The 16,920-nt window shown below is 44.9% G+C and overlaps 1 long non-coding RNA gene across 1 annotated transcript in view; it reads right to left on the bottom strand.

Annotated features, from left to right (window-relative positions):
• Window positions 1-9,405, bottom strand: part of LOC142664495 (uncharacterized) — a 109,771-nt gene extending 100,366 nt beyond the window's left edge. Inside the window, exon 1 of the long non-coding RNA XR_012851293.1 lies at window positions 9,314-9,405. This is a non-coding gene — a long non-coding RNA (uncharacterized LOC142664495). The remainder of the gene's footprint in view (window positions 1-9,313) is intronic.
• Between the last annotated feature and the right edge of the window lie 7,515 nt (window positions 9,406-16,920).

The following is a 16,920-nucleotide window of genomic DNA, read 5'->3' as shown; positions in this document are numbered from 1 at the left end:
GCGCCTATGGAAGTTATGGCTACAGCACAAAAAAATAAAACATAATAGTTGAAGAAAAAAAAAAACGATGGAAAAAAAAACCAAAACCCCGGCCCTCTCCCAATCATGTCTGCCCAACCCCCAACGAAATTCACCTGACATTTATCAAAATAAGTAGTAGACTATAGCGGACGTGAATATAAATTTGTGACAACTGGGTGTTACCATTCTCCTTTCTCAATAGGGTGTGTCTGATATAGTCAGCACTGATTGGATAGTGTCAGAGTATGTAGGGAAACACCCCATGGATAAGGGAATGGTAGTTAACTTAATTATTCATTTCCAGGAGGAATAACAGAGGAACAATGTAGCGTTATAAGAAAAGATGCCACAGAATTTGTATTTCTGGTGGAATGCAAGTATTTAGGAGAGCTGACAGGTGTTGTTATAGGAACACCCTGGGCAAAACTGATACACTGGGGAAGAATTATGAATCTTGTAGAATGAAGCATTTTATGGGATCGCAATGTGGCGCCAATTGGCGAGGCGTAACGGAGCGCAGGCTGTATGCAAAACAGGGCATGCTTCTTAGATTAGACGGTTCACATGACACCACGGCCAGGGGTGTGACAGGGTCTGCATTCTGATCCTGAAGCCTGAGGGGGTGCAAAATGCCCCATACGAGGTGGCCAATACTATAACTGGCACATGAGAGTTGAGGGGTCCTGTTACATTGGGGCCCAGGAGCGTCATTTCACGCCTCCGCCTATGGCACCTGTCTTGTTATGTAGGTTTTGATATAAAGTTCTGTCAGGCGGGGTGGTAGTATTGACCCAGGAGAAGCTAAATTTTTAGTGTTTTATGTAATTAATGAGGATTTAAGCACATTTTCCTGGTAACCATGGAAACTCTCCGTAACTTAAATGTTCTAAATAAAAATACAAAATAAATGTCAAGTATGAGAGGCAGGTGAGCGCTGGAAATAGCAGATGTGCTGTCAGGGCCTTTCCACAGATATCATAATACTGCAGCCAAATGGCCTGTATAGTAAGGGCATATTCACACACATGCGTCTTTACCACGATTTTGCTTTGCGGTGTAGCTTTCTGCTGCACAACGGTCACGCATGCGTTTAAGATTTTCCCTATTTTTGCGGATTTTTTCTGCGGATTACTTTCAGAATCCCAAAAAAACAGGGACGCATTGCTGGGATAGCGCCAGGGGAGGTGAGTATAGTCTTTTTTTTATGCCTAACAGTGTCATCCATCACCCATATAACACTTGAATGGATATCATTGTAGCTTATGGGTGACGGATACCACTGAAATGCATCTTCCGCAGCCTACATTGCGTCAAGCGTAGGCCAAAAAAGATTTTTAAAACGACACGATCAGCAGATGATCACGATACGATCAGCAGATGATCACGAAACGATCAGCAGATGATCACGACACGATCAGCAGATGATCACGACACGATCAGCAGATGATCACGACACGATCAGCAGATGATCACGATACGATCAGCAGATGATCACGATACGATCAGAAGATGATCACGATACGATCAGAAGATGATCACGATACGATCAGAAGATGATCACGATACGATCAGCAGATGATTGAGCGTTTGCGCATTTATCTGCCGATCGTTCCCCTGTTTACACAGCGCAATTATCGGCAACAATGAACGCTCGTCTGAACGCTAATCGTCCTGTGTAAAACCCCCTTAAGCTCACACTACCATTAGTATACGTTCTCCTCTCTTCCGTCAGAGGAAGAGGGTATCGAAAGATTAAACGGAAAGCAACGGTTCCGTTAGAATGACCATTCATTTCAATGGTAATTCTTTTGTTTCAGTTGCTTTCGGTTTGTCAGGTTTTGTTTTTTTTTTCCGCTGAAACAAATGTTCTATAGACTGCACATTTGCTTCCGTCAAAAAAAATACGGAAACCTAGCGAACGGAGACAAACGGAAAGCAACTAAATCATAATAATTACCATTGAAATGAATGGTAATTCTAACGGAACCGTTGATTTCCCTTTAATCTTTCGATCCTCCCTTCCTCTGACGGAAGAGAGGAGAACGTATACTAATGGTAGTGTGAACGAAGCCGTACCTGACACAGGGATGACCCCTATCTCTGGGTACAGGACCTTTCTAGAAGGGACACCCTCGGCACCCATGATAATTACATTGCAGTTTACGGCAGATAAGCCTCGGTGGATAGAAGAGGATTACACATCTGCATGTAACTTACACGTTGATGCTGGGAGGAGGTGACAGCTCTACCCAAGTATACAATTAATTTTGCATAGTGGAACAAGTGGCTGAAAAGCGGCACTTTCTGTACTCGCGATTAACCCTTTGTGCAGTTACCTGCTAATTATATTGATATCTTCCTTCAAAATAAACCACATTGATTGAACTGACAAAGCACAACGTGGATATCCTACAGACGGCCATAGAACTTTCTGCACGTCCATTGTCGGCTTTCAACCTGCCCAATACTATTGTTTTCGCGGAGATAAGCGGTGCCAGATGTGCGTAGCAGCTGTTTATCTCCCTCCTACTTTTGAAATAATATGTTTATGGGGCTGGGCTTAATGTGAATAAAGTTTTGTTTTTTTATATCTGACTTTTTTTTCAGTTTTATCAGTACTTCAAGTTGACAGGTTTCTACTCCCATATACCTTTAGGGTCCATTCACACGCTTCTGTTGGGGTGCGGTCAGCACCGCATCTAAGAACCGCATCAGATGTGTTTTTCGATGCGGTTGCGGAAAAAAATTCAACTGCATCTAAAAACGCACCAAATCGTGATATTCGGATGTGGTTTTTAAATGCAGTTCTGACCGCACCTCAACTGCAACGTGTGAATGGATCCTTACAGTCACTTCCTGCTGTGTTGTGGTGGATCAGTGTTATCATAGGGACATTGTGTCCACACATAACTTCAATTATTCAAGCCACTTCAGCTGGTCACACACATGAGATGTCTGACCGCTATTTTTCCTTAACTTATGTGTATGGCCATCTTTATGATGTGGATACTAATTACAATATACATGTAATATAAATGAACAACCACAGCACAGAGCAGGAAGTGCTGACATGGGGCCATAGAAACTGCAGGCATCTGTCCTATCTGCGCGTGTAAGAAACGCAGCGTTCTTCCTACATTGCGTCCGTATGCGGTGCGTATTGGCATCAGCGTGCTTTGCGTGCGGCCTGTGTTTATTACTCACATTTTTTTTACATTTATTTCTCTGCTTTTCTATGAATTTGATGCGTGAAACACGGACAGCACGCGGATGTCGTCTGTGTTCTGTCTGCGGTTTTCCCGCACCCATAGACTTCAATGGGTGAAAACGCACCAATCTAGGACATGCTGTGAGTTTCACGCAACGGACACTCGCTACGTGAAAACACACGCGTGTCTGAATAGCCCCATTGAAATCAATGGGTCCGTGTGCTGTGCGTTGTTTCAACACACAGCACACGGACGAGAATCACGCTAGTCTGAATGAGCCCTAAGGCCACTTTCACACGGCAGTATTTTGCTTCGGTTTTTGTGAGCCAAAATCATTGGAGTGGGTTCAAGACAAATCTTTATCTTTTATCTTGGTTTTGGCTTCCAAATATGAAGGGCCAATCCACACGATGAGGCTGGGTTCACACGACCACATTAACGTCCGTAATGGACGGACGTATTTCGGCCGCAAGTCCCGGACCGAACACAGTGCAGGGAGCCGGGCTCCTAGCATCATAGTTATGTACGATGCTAGGAGTCCCTGCCTCTCCGTGGAACTACTGTCCCGTACTGAAAACATGATTACAGTACGGGACAGCTGTCCTGCAGCGAGGCAGGGACTCCTAGCATCGTACATAACTATGATGCTAGGAGCCCGGCTCCCTGCACTGAGTTCGGTCCGGGACTTCCGGCCGAAATACGTCCGTCCATTACGGACGTTAATGTGGTCGTGTGAACCCAGCCTGAGTATTACGTGCGGTTTTGCTGCACGTACGGGGTGCGGCAAAACCGCAGTGTGAGACAATACCAGCATAGTCAATGAGATTCCAGGAAATCTCATGTACACGCTGTGGTATTTCTCTGCAAGTAAATTGACATGCGGTGCGGATTTTAAAATCCGCAGCGTGTCAAGTTATTTTGCATTGTGAATTGTTTATGCCTAGTGCTGAGGAAAGTCGAAGCAAAATCCGCGGCATCAAAACGCAAAAAATGCATCAAAAACTTAAAAAACGCACGATTAGGTGTGGTTATTACCTGCGTATTGATGTGGTTTTGGTGCGCATTTTCTGCAGCAAAATACACAATGTGTGCATGTGGCCTAATGCAAAACACTGCCGTGTGAAAGCGGCCTAAAGATCCTTCTACACAGACTCGTGTTCTGCTGGATATAGTTGATCGGCGCTCATTTAACTTCCATTTACATGCGGAAATCATCGTGTTTATGCAAACTATAGTCGACTACGGTATTAATTCCGTCAAAACGACGGATGCCTTGCACAACTGAGACAAACGTAAACTTTTGGCACCGGATCCTTCACCATTGAAATCAATGGTGATGCAAACGGAATCCTGTGGTTTCCGTTTGTTTCAGTCAGGGTTCCGTTCTGACGGGAAGTTGAAACGGAACGCCAGAACGGGACCCTGACGCAGATGTGAACGAAGCCTATAGGGTATTTCCTCCCCATACAGTTTGTATCATTGTCGGCAGCACATCCCCTGTTTACACGGGACCAACAGTGCTGCCGACCAACAATGATTTTTAGGACTGCATAAAGGATGAGATAAAGGACAAGCGAGCGCTTGTTTGTCCGTAGGCGGATCGTTAGGCATGATTAGACAGGGCAATGAACCTTCGTACAAACTTTCGTTCTTCACTTCAAACACTGATAACAAATGCGCACTCGAAAAAGTTGTATTCCATAACACTTGTATCTGTGGCGGGTTTTGCATCCAAATTGAATTCAATGGGGAAAACCCGCAACAAATAAGCAGCGTTTACGGAAATACAATTGACATGCTGCGGATTAAAAAAAACGCGCCGCAGGTCAATTTCTGAGCGTTTTTTCCCCATCAGCATTTACGCAGCGTGTGGATGAGATTTGTTAAAGCTGTATTCTGCTGCGTATTTTCCGTCCGCAATTCCAGGAGGAAAGTACGCAGCAATTCCGTTATGTGTGGACAAGCCCTTACAATACAGATATAAAATATGCGGATTTGCAGTAAAATATGCGGCAGGAAGTGTGCGCTACGCGTGGACTTTCCCCTGAATGTTTCCATTCACTATACAGTGATTACGCTTCATTAAAAAAAAATGTGATTCTGCAAAACGACAAAGGAAGAAAAAAATAAAAGCCATTGTGTAAGCTTCATTCAAGAAAACCCGCATTTCCATCATCCAGCCCGGCATGGCCCCCGTACATAACACGCAGCATAATTCAGGATGTCCCTCGCTGTGAATGGAGGCTTTTCAGGGTCTTCACACAGGACTGCTTGTTCAGTGAAGCACCACTTTCTAAGGCTTACACGAATGGCAGCCCCCCCTCCCTCTTACTCCATTCAGCCGGCACAAGGAAAACTGAAGACGGACAGTTGTCCACCAGCATTTTACAGCCCTCGGCCGGTGCAGCTGTCCCTCCACTTTGGTGACGAGTATTTCACAAAAGCAAAATATATATATTTATTTTTTTCTAAAAGGAAGGGAACAATGGAAATTTTGTTGTGCCATAAGGAGACAGGTCCCCATATATAAATATATACCAGACGGTCGTAAAGTAGAACTTGTGACACAACTTGTAGCGGTGACCGGAATGTCAGGGGGATAAACAGCTACACTTCCTCACATGGATTATATAGTAGTGATTCTGCAGGGAGCAAAGAATCATGTTATTCCCACATGTTATGCCGCACGAGTGGCATATGTGGTTCAGGTTGATTAATGCCACATACGTGTATAGATACGCTGAGACATGCGGATTGTAAAAAATAAAAACAGAATCCGAAGCGGAAATTCTTCACTGACTTTACCAGATACAAGTAGAGTCGTATCAGTTCTCAACAGAGAAATATTTTTTTTTAAGAAATCCAATAAATAAAAAAAAACAAAACCTGGTAAGGCTGGGTTCACACCAGCGTTGTTCTGCTGCGTCAGAGGAGCAGAAGAATTGAATGACGGAACCAACGGTTACCGCCGGAACCCATTGACTTCAATGGGTTCTGTCAGCTTTCTGTCAGGGTGTCTGTGCTTTCACCGGACACAATAGCGCAGCTCCGGCAAAAAACCTGCCAGATCTGCGATGGAGGCCCCTAGCGGAGCCTCCGACGCAGATGTGAACAGGGCCTTAGCGGTTGTCTGAGATAAGAAAAAATAAAATAAAAATTCAGTTTTTTTTTTTATAGAAACAGCATCTTTCTGATCCATGAGCGATGTCTTGTATTGCAGCATTCACTGCACAATGTCGTTTCTCAGAAGCTGGAGAGCCATAGGCTGGAGACCACTAAGCATATCCCTATGTCATTTAAGGTGGCCACGCACATTTGAGGTAGGTCGGCCGAACCTGCCGATTTCGGTGATACCGGCCAACCATGTGTATGCCAGTGTCCCAACTCAACCCCCATGGCAGATGTGTTTTACGGGCTCGTCCACACGTTGCGGAAGTGATGCGTTTTTTTTTCAGTCCGGAATTGCGGCCGGAAAATACGCAGCAGAATACAGTAGCAGCAAAGAGGATGAGATTTAACAAGCCGAGCTTACATGTGTATGGAGGAGTCTGGCAGAACAGCTGTCGGCAGAACAATCTGGAATGTATGGCCAGCCGTACTTTTTCCATGTCTCAGCGTTCGACACCCGTCATGTCGCATAGATGCCTAATTTATCTTACTGTTCCTTTTTTCCCCCTAGTAAAATGACCTAGATACTTTAATTAGCTCAGTCATTTTGGATGGAACCAATGGGAGAAGGAAATAAATTAACGGAGGCTCTAGAATAAAATCCCAAATTGAAGTTCGGTTACCTAATATAATGAAGAGGTGATGCGCTGTGGGAAATTAATGTCCTGTGTGACACAGAACTATGCCGATACCATCATCACATCTCTTCAAGCTCGAAACATTGAATGCCACTGACAATAATAAGAGGATTGTAGTGAATATCACTCATGCGCGGCGGAGGCAGCCATGTTTTTTTTGCAAAACCAATGTTATACATATTAATTCACCGGGAACGTATTGCAAGCATAAGGATCAAAGTGCCTTCTGTCTCAGAGATTTCCTTTTTTTTTTGTGACTCGATGGGTTACATTTAGGCCCCATGTACACGACTGTGCCTGTAATCATCCACATTTGCGGGCCGAGCTCCTGTTCTAAAGTATGGCAAATACGCCACGTGTGAACACACCCTTAGGGTGGGAACTCACTAGGCGGATAGGCTGCGTAAAACTTTACAACATATTCGTCCTGGTAGCCATGAAGAATTCCATCCGAAAAACCACACCAAATTGTGGCGCAGTTTTTCGGGCGGCATGTCCGCTGTGGAAATCCTGGAGGGGAAAAAAAAAAGTTTAGACTTACCCCGGCTGTAGTCATGGCGACGACGTATGCTTCTGTTCTGAGCGCATCACGGCCTCCTGGGATGACGCTGTAGTCCATGTGACCGCTGCAGCCAATCAAACGCGAGATGAGATGAAACGTCATCCCAGGAGGCCGGGCTGCTCTCAGAAGAGAGGATCGCATCGCTAGGACTACGACCGGGGGTAAGTATGAGCTTTTTTAAATTAATTTCAAATAAAAAATACCCGCAGCGATTCTGCAGCATAATTTGACATACGGCGTCTTAAAAAAACCGCACCGCACGTCAATTTATGAAAGTTTTTTTTTTGGCTGACTTTTTCCGCTGTGTGTGGCTGAGATTTGTTCAAATCTCACCTAAGTTGCTGCTACTGTATTAGGCCTCATGCACACGACCGTAAAAACTCCCGTTATTACGACCCGTAATAACGGGCTCATAGACTTCTATTGGCGACGGGTGCCTTCCCGTTTTCTCACGGGAAGGTGCCCGTGCCGTTGAAAAAGATAGAACATGTCCTATTTCAGGCCGTAATAACGGCACGGACAGTCCATAGAAGTCTATGGAGCTCTCGTAATGACGGGTGGCTACATGTGTGCACCCGTCATTACGGCAGCGTTGCTAGGCGACGTCAGTAAATAGTCACTGTCCAGAGTGCTGAAAGAGTTAACTGATCGGCAGTAACTCTTTCAGCACCCTGGACAGTGACTACCGATCAGTATAAACCTGTAAAAAATAAAAATAAAAGACGTTCATACTTACCGAGAACTTCCTGCTTCCTCCAGTCCGGTCTCCCGCCCGTTGCCTTGGTGACGCGTCCCTCTCGACATCCGGCCCGACGTCCTGGGTGACGTTTAAGGCCATGTGACCGCTGCAGCCAATCACAGGTCAATCACAGGCTGCAGCGGTCACATGGACTGCCGCGTCATCCAGGGATGTCGGGCTGGATGTGAAGAGAGGGACGCGTCACCAAGACAACGGCCGGGTAAGTATGAATTTCTTTAACTTTTATTACAGAAAGGGCTGTCCCTTCTCTCTATCCTGCACTGATAGAGAGAAGGGGCTGCCGATTAGTGCAGTGTAATTTTGCCGCCAAAAACGTGCCCGTAAATACGGGTGGAATACGGGTGACACCGGACCCATATTTACGGGCACGGGTTCGTAAATACTGGTGCAAAACGGGTCGAATACGTGTGACACCGGACCCGTATTTACGCCAGTATTTACGGGTGGGGAAAAATACGGTTGTGTGCATGAGGCCTTACTCTGCGGATTTTCCATAATTAAATCTGTTGCGGAAAATTCGCAGTGTATCCGCCTAGTGTGTTCCCACCCTTAAACTGGCATTACATTTTAGTTGCCAGATTCTACTGATATCAACCGGACCCATGATACCTGACTGGTTTTGGGAGAAACACATGAAATACTGTTATCCAATCCTTTTGTTTCTCTCGGAGATAAATGGTGTCAGAAATTCCTATACAATGCATAGCTGGGGAAGAGGGATGAGGAGACTGATACTTGTTGGCTGAATGATCACTAGACAGACAACTATCTAATGTATATAGCCAGATTTAGTCCTGGATGAAAGCTACTACAGTGATGAAATGTAGATCTATAGGAAAATATAGTAAGGTCGCTGTCCAAATGAAAAGTCCTGGAACATTGTGAAAGAACTGAATTTCCTTACTATCTAGCGCCATCTACTGGACATTTAAAAGAATTGCTAGCTCTTTCTTACCAGATCCATTGAAGCCAGCTCTAACACGACTGGATGAATTTGTCCTTAGTTGACTCTCGTAGTACCTGGCCCATCTTTTGTTAACATATTCCACAGTCACTATAGAAAAAAAACAGGGAAACATATAACACCCACCTGGTAACATATGAAGAAGGTCTCCAAAGAGACAAGTAGTTTGTTCTTATTAGTTCTATGTGTGTGGTGTCCAAGTGCTCTTATCCCAGCATTAGGCCTTGTTCACACAGCGCTCACAAAAAAAGCGACGTGTAAACGTGTCAAAAACGTTCGAGTTTTTGTAAAGCGCTTTTTATAATACAGGCGCTTTTTTGCGTGTTTTTGGCTCATAAATAGGACTCGCATTGACTATGGGAATTAGGCGTGATTTCCGTGCCAAGAATTGACCTGACGCTTCTTTTTTTACATGACTTTTTTTTAGACACGCCTGCGTAAAAAAAAACGCGTTGTATGCACTACGATGTGTTTTCCCATTGATGTCAATGGGAAGCTTAAAGCATGCGTTTTTCGGGCACATAAAACGCGTGAAAGAAAAACACGTCAAATACACGCCGTGTGAACAAGGCCTTAGGCCTCCTTCACACAGACATTTTAAACTGCATGAAAAACGAATGTTGAAACGGCAGCATTTTATAAAATGTAACAGCTTTTTTTCTGGCGTTTTTAATAGGTTTTTCTTTTGTCATTTTTTAAGTCCTATAGAGAGATCTACGGGGAAAAAAAAATCAAGATTGGAAGGAACTGCACCGAAAATCTGCAACAAATGAATGTAAAATACATGTGAATGGGGTTATCACAGGCAGCAGAAACCCCAATGAGAGAAAATTATGTGAACTCCTCGTCTTCCAACTGATGAGGACAAGTTTAGCGTCATTTACCTTATCCCTCCTCTTGTAAGTCCCTTTGACTGGATTCACACACAGCATATTTATTGCGGAATTTCGGCGGTGAAACTCATGCTGAAATTCTCCAACTAAGTAAAATGCAAGTGAATTGGGTTTTTAGGGCTATGTACACCTTTAACCCCTTAATGACCGGCCTATTTTAAACCTTAATGACGAAGCTATTTTCTACGTTTTTCCATCGTCGCATTCCAAGAGCTATAACTTTTTTATTTTTGCGTCGACATATCTGTATAAGGTCTTGTTTTTTGGCGGGACAAGTTGTATTTTTTAATAGCACCATTTTGGGGACATATTATTTATTGATTAACTTTTATTAACTTTTTGGGGGGGGGGGGGGGGATAGAAAAAAACCTGAAATTTCGCCACTCTTTTTCGCTTCCTAAATCGACGCCGTTTACCGTGTGATATAAATAACACAATAACTTTATTCAGCGAGTTATTAGGGTATATTCACACGCATTGTTTTCAGACGTAATTCGGGCGTTTTACGCCTCGAATTACGCCCGAAAAAAACAGCTCCATTACGCCTACAAACATCTGCCCATTGCTTTCAATGGGTTTTACGGTGTTCTGTTCCCACAAGGTGTTATTTTACGCGTAGCTGTCAAAATACGGTGCGTAAAAAGACGGCTGCGAAAAATAAGTGCATGTCACTTCCTGGGACGTTTTTGGAGCCGTTTTTCATAGACTCCATTGAAAAACAGCTCCAATAACATCCGTAAGATACGACGCGGAAAACGCGAGTTGCTACAAAAACGTCTGAAAATCAGGAGCTGTTTTCGCCTGAAAACAGCTCAGTATTTTCAGTCGTATTTTCCTAAGCCGTGTGAACATAGCCTTACGATTGCAACGATACGTTTTACTACTTTTACACAGTAAAAACGCTTTTTTTTCCAAATTATTTGTTTTTCTGTCTCCATATTTGAAGAGCCGTAACGTTTTTATTTTTTCGCCGATGCGGTTGTATGGGGGCTTTTTTTTGCGGGACGACTTGTAGTTTTTATTGGTACCATTTTGGAGTAGATGCGACTTTTTGATCACTTTTTATCAAATTTTTTTAAAGTCAGGATTCACAGAAAACAGCAATTTTTCCATAGTTTTTTATTAAATTTTTTACGGCGTTCACCGTGCGGGTCAAATAATGTAATAGATTTGTAGTCGGGGTCGTTACGGACGCGGCGATACCAAATATGTGTAACTTTTTACGTTTATTTTGTTTTTTTTAATAGTAAAGCATTTTGTGAGGGGAAAAGCTGGGTTTTTCATTTTTTTCAAATTTTTTTTTAAATTAACTTTATTAAACTTTTTTTTCACTTTTTTACTAGTCCCATTAGGGGACTATAATATGCGATTCTGCGATCGCATTTATAATACACTGCAATACTTTTTATTGCATTGTATTACTGCCTGTCCGTTTAAAACGGCCAGGCATCTGCTAGGTCATGCCTCCGGCATGATCTAGCAGGCAGTCGCTCCAGGCAGACCTGGGGGCCTTTATTAGGCCCCCGGCTGCCATTGGAGACACTCGGCGATCTTATCGCCGGGTGTCGGTGGGATGAGGGAGCTCCTCCCTCTCTCCAAAACCACTCAGATGCGGTGCTCGCTATTGTGCACCGCATCTGAAGGGTTAAACGGGTGAGATCGATACTAATATCGATCTCACACGGCAGAGCAGGGACGCCCCCAGCTGCCTCTAGCAGCTGAGAGCAGGGAGATTTGACAGCTCCCTGCTCTGTTAACTTAGGCTGGGTTCACACGACCACATTAACGTCCGTAATGGACGGACGTATTTCGGCCGGAAGTCCCGGACCGAACTCAGTGCAGGGAGCCGGGCTCCTAGCATCATACTTATGTACGATGCTAGGAGTCCCTGCCTCTCCGTGGAACTACTGTCCCGTACTGAAAACATGTTTACAGTACGGGACAGTTGTCCTGCAGAGAGGCAGGGACTCCTAGCGTCGTACATAACTATGATGCTAGGAGCCCGGCTCCCTGCACTGTGTTCGGTCCGGGACTTCCGGCCGAAATACGTCCGTCCATTACGGACGTTAATGTGGTCGTGTGAACCCAGCCTCATTCCGATGCCGCGACGTAGAAAGTCTATGGCATCGGAATAAGGCCCGTTAGTGACCGACGTAGAAACACGATGGGCCGGTCACTAACGGGTCAAAGCAGTGGTCTACATAGAGCTGACAGGCACTGGAGCAAAAATGCTTTGAGTCTGTTGCTTGTTGCCTCACCACTTCTGGTAGGAGATGGGGGAAGCCTGGCCCGGTAGTCATTTCCCTTAATTGTGTGCAGGGGGGGGGGGGGGGTCCTGTGTAGGTTCACGCACCATATAATAAAGGGGGATATGGCTACGCAGAACTGACCCCTTCCCTTTCCATAGCAGCTGCATTGGCTGAGATAACATATAACGTCAGCATATGTCTACCCCCCACCCCCCACCTGTGTAGATACTTTACTTGAATGTGATGCAAATCTCTACACCGTGGTTAGGTCTTGTTCACACATTGCAGATTTTGGTTGCATTTTTTTAAGCCAAAACCAGAATTGGATCCAGGAGAGCAGACCCTAAGGCTTTGCTTTATATATTTTTTTCTGTTTAGGTTCTGATCCTAGTTTAGGTTTCAAAAATAAATGCAAAATCGGCATCAAATCTGCACTGTGTGAACAAGGCCTTATAGCCCTTGGTGGGAAAAACCCCTTCAGGCTGCAATCACACAGGGCGGATACGAGGCGTAAAGGTACACCGCATATCTGCCCCGGCGGCCGCAGGGAATTCTGGCTGAAAAACCGCAGCCAAATTGTGTTGCCGTTTTTCAGGCGTAATGTCCAATGCAGAAAACGGCACTTAAAAAAAAAAAGCACAGAATTCTGGGTAAGCATAAGATTTTTTTTTTCGTAATTGTGTTTTTTTTGCGGCGGAATCGCGGCCTTTCCGCCGCAAACACAACATTTGGTATTCGGTGCAGGTTTTTCCTCCCCATTGAATTCAATGGGGAAAACCCGCAAAACAAAAGCAGCGATTACGTATTCCCCATTGAAATCAATGGGCGGATGTTTGTAGGCGTTCTGCTTCCGATTTTTCAGCCGTTTTTCGAGACGTTTACGGCACGAAAAATGGCTGAAAACACCCGAACGCCGTAAAAATACGCCTCATATGAACAACGCTGTGTATTCCCTATTGATATCTATGGGAAACGGTTTGCTGGGAAACGTTCCCTCAAAGCGTTAGATTTTTTTGCGGTTTTGAGGCGCATTTTCAAAGCGTTATTGTAATGTCAATGGAAAATCAGCTTGTAAAGCGTTTCAAGAAGGGACGGCCAATAAACATTATAATTTTTGTTGCGCGAAACAGGAAAATTTTGACAGGATTTTTACCTGTATGATCCTTTGGATAAGCAGCGCCAGACCACCGCTTATCTCATAAATGTGTACAGTAATGGGGGCGGGGGGTAACCTGACAGCAATGTAATGTGTATGGCACTCTTCACGCACAGATGTATACACAATATATAGAGGCTATTATATTTACCTGACTCATATTTATCACCCGAGATCATACACGCAGCAGTCCTGACTGAAAAGTTGCTTATAACGCAAAAACCAGCACCCATATAGATATATATTTATATACACAGATAATTGTGTATATACATGTAGGGAACGCTGCCTGTTTACACTGCTTGGCCCTCATACACACAACGCGGCCACCGGCACGCCCGCGTTACACTTTCCTCTCAAGACGCGATAGCCCCGCCCCTATCATCGCCGGTAGTTAAAATTTCCCGCCTGCGGGGCAGCGTTCCTGATTGGCCAAACGACATGTCAATTATATCTTGAAGGTGGCGCTTATTCCCACTGGCGGGCTGAGGAAAAGAAAAGGCGCAAAATGGTTACAATCGCGTGACCGGCGGCAACATGTCTGATAGCGACTGTAGGAAGGTGCTCCCCCTGCTGGCTGTACTGTGAATTATTATAATTTACACGGCAAACGCTTCTAGAGACCGGCAGATGTTGTTTACCGTTTCTCACAGTAGATGGCTGATTTGTGAGAACTAGAGGTCGTCACGGACGCTCTTATTACGGCTTTAGACCAACGTTTGGTTATAAGCATTGCAATAGTGCGACGCGTTGCAACATCTACGTTTATACATGTTGTCAGATTTTGACGGGATCTCTGGTCCACCTGACTTCAGATTATCTGCAGACCCCGCCCGATCTAGAAAGCTCAAATCTATGGGCACCTGTTCCTATAGCGCACTCAGCGTGTCTTTCTGCAGCCACCGCTAGGGGGAGCTTATGAGCTAACTGCATACTGTTATAGACTGAACGCAATAAATCAGTATACTGGAAGCTCCCGTGCTCCCTCTAGTGGCTACTGCGCGCAGTAGTCATATTTTTAAACCTTGACCAAGCTATTTTTTGGGGTTTTTCCGTCATCTCATTCCAAGAGCTATAACTTTCTATGTTTGCATCGACACCGCTGTATGAGGGCTTGTTTTTTGCAGGACAACTTTAGTTTTTATTGGTACACTTTCTGATCACTTATCACATTTTTTTTTTTTGAAGGCAGGATGAACAGAAAACAGCAATTGTGGCATTTATTTTTTTTATGGCACTCACCGTACAGGTCAAGTAGCGTAATCGCTTTATAAGTGGGGTAGTTACGGACGCAGTGATACCAAATATGTGTAATGTTTTATAGAAAAAAAAAAGTATTATATAAGGGAAGAAGTGGGTTTTTAATTTTTTTTTTGTGGGATTGTTATTTATTATTAACTTTTTAAACTGATCATTTTTATTTTTAGTCCCCCTAGTGGACTTCACTGTGATCTTCTGATCGCTTTTATAATATACTGCAATACTTCTGTATTGCAGCATCTTATTCCGTCAGTGTAAAACTGACCGGCACCTGCTAGGTCATGCCTCAGGCATCCACTACAGGCAGGCCTGGGGGCCTTTGTTAGGCTCCCGGCTGCCATAGAAGCCATTGGATCCCTGCAATAGCAGGGTGCCAATGGGGGTGAGAGGGGGAGCTCCCTCCCAACAAAACCACTTGGATGCAGCACTCGCTATTCAGCGCCGCATCGAAGGGGTCAAACAGGTGAGATTGATGTTGAAATCAATCCCACAGAGCAAGTGCCTGGCCGTCTTCAGACCGCCGACACCGGTGCCAGGCTTAGGTCAGAGTGCCGTGAAAAAGGTGTATTGGCGGTCGTTAGGGGGTTAAAAAGGGAATTTGTCAGTAAGTTTGGAGCCACTGAACCACCAGGAGCACTGGTCCCCAGCGACACGAGGGTAGTAGCTTCTAACCTAATGACAGGCTCCCTTTAAATGCCAGCCTATAGATGGGGACTGGAGCTCTCCTATATAGTGCAGCTATTAAATACTGTAGCAGTTCTCATGTAGTCTTAGTTAACGTGACATTCGTGGGCTGTCCGCCATCTCGGCTCCTCCTTCCCCTCTTGTGGCTTTCCTAGCAGTCTCATGTACAGCCTACATTTCCCAAGCTGCTTTGGGCTGGTGGGAGGGGGCAGAGTCTCATTAGACCACACTCCCCCTGCTCAGACCTAAATGGAGCAAGTAATAGAGCTCAGTGACCTGCGGCCGTCGTCCTTTTCTAATGAAACTGCCCTAAATCCCACTGTTAATTCCCCGGTGTATTCTGTGAGATGCAACGTAGCGGATTTGCAAGCGGAAATAAAACCCTGTTGCAGGGGAGGTGGGGAACATTAAAATAAATCTCATTCACATGATGCTGAACACTTTCCCCTCAGAAGTCAAGAGTATGCCCATTCTGTTGCGGATCACTGTAAAAGGAGGGTTAAATCCACTCAGCACGTACAGATTTTTCTGCAGAAACTCTGCAACAAATCCACTACATGTGCGGGCACCCTCACACCACTCTCCCCTGCTTGTAAAAGCGGTCAGGGATAAACCTATCAACCACAAGCTGGAAAAAGAAGCCTAGGATGAGGAGTTATATCGGAGTGCTGTGTGCAGTGCATTCCAATGAGATGCAGCTTCAGCCCATCTCCTCGGCCTTTTTAAAGGGCTTTTCCTTGTCTGTACTCCCAATCTCCTGCTTGTTTGAACAGTGAAGCTGCATCTTCTAGGAATACACTGGACTCAGCACAGGAGAAAGGCAGTTTGTGTGTTAGGGGAGGCATCTAATCATTGTAAGGACACAACTATCACTGCAATCCTGCTTCCTTATATAGAAGGCAGACATGATGGTTTTAACAGCACTATGAATATGTTGGGGGGGGGGGGGGTGACGTCAGACAGTGTAACAAGGTTAGAGCTTGGTGGGAAGGTGTCAGCTGGCCGGAGGGAGGGATTTGACATGCGGTTCTAATCCTGTAGTGCATAGGAAGTCCCCCAAATGACAGACTGCCAGTTCCTACCACCAGTCTACAGCTAGCTTTCCTGAGATCACAGCACATCTGCCCATAGTGAAAGGGTTCGAAATGTATCGTACGTACGTACGTACGTACGTACGTACGTACGTGTACGTGTGTGTGTGTGCGCGCGTGTGTAGGGGTCATGTGTCCCCGTTCTAGAGGTGGGACCTGAATCAAACAAAATTTTGTTTGCCGTATTCTGTGCATGTGCCATAAATGGCTGACATGGGAATACCCCTTTAAGTTGCCTGGTCTATTGCAGATGGAGCAGTGGAGG

This window comes from Rhinoderma darwinii, chromosome 12 (assembly GCF_050947455.1).
Source record: "Rhinoderma darwinii isolate aRhiDar2 chromosome 12, aRhiDar2.hap1, whole genome shotgun sequence".
Lineage (NCBI taxonomy): Eukaryota > Metazoa > Chordata > Amphibia > Anura > Rhinodermatidae > Rhinoderma > Rhinoderma darwinii.
This window is presented reverse-complemented; position numbering and strand designations above follow the sequence as displayed.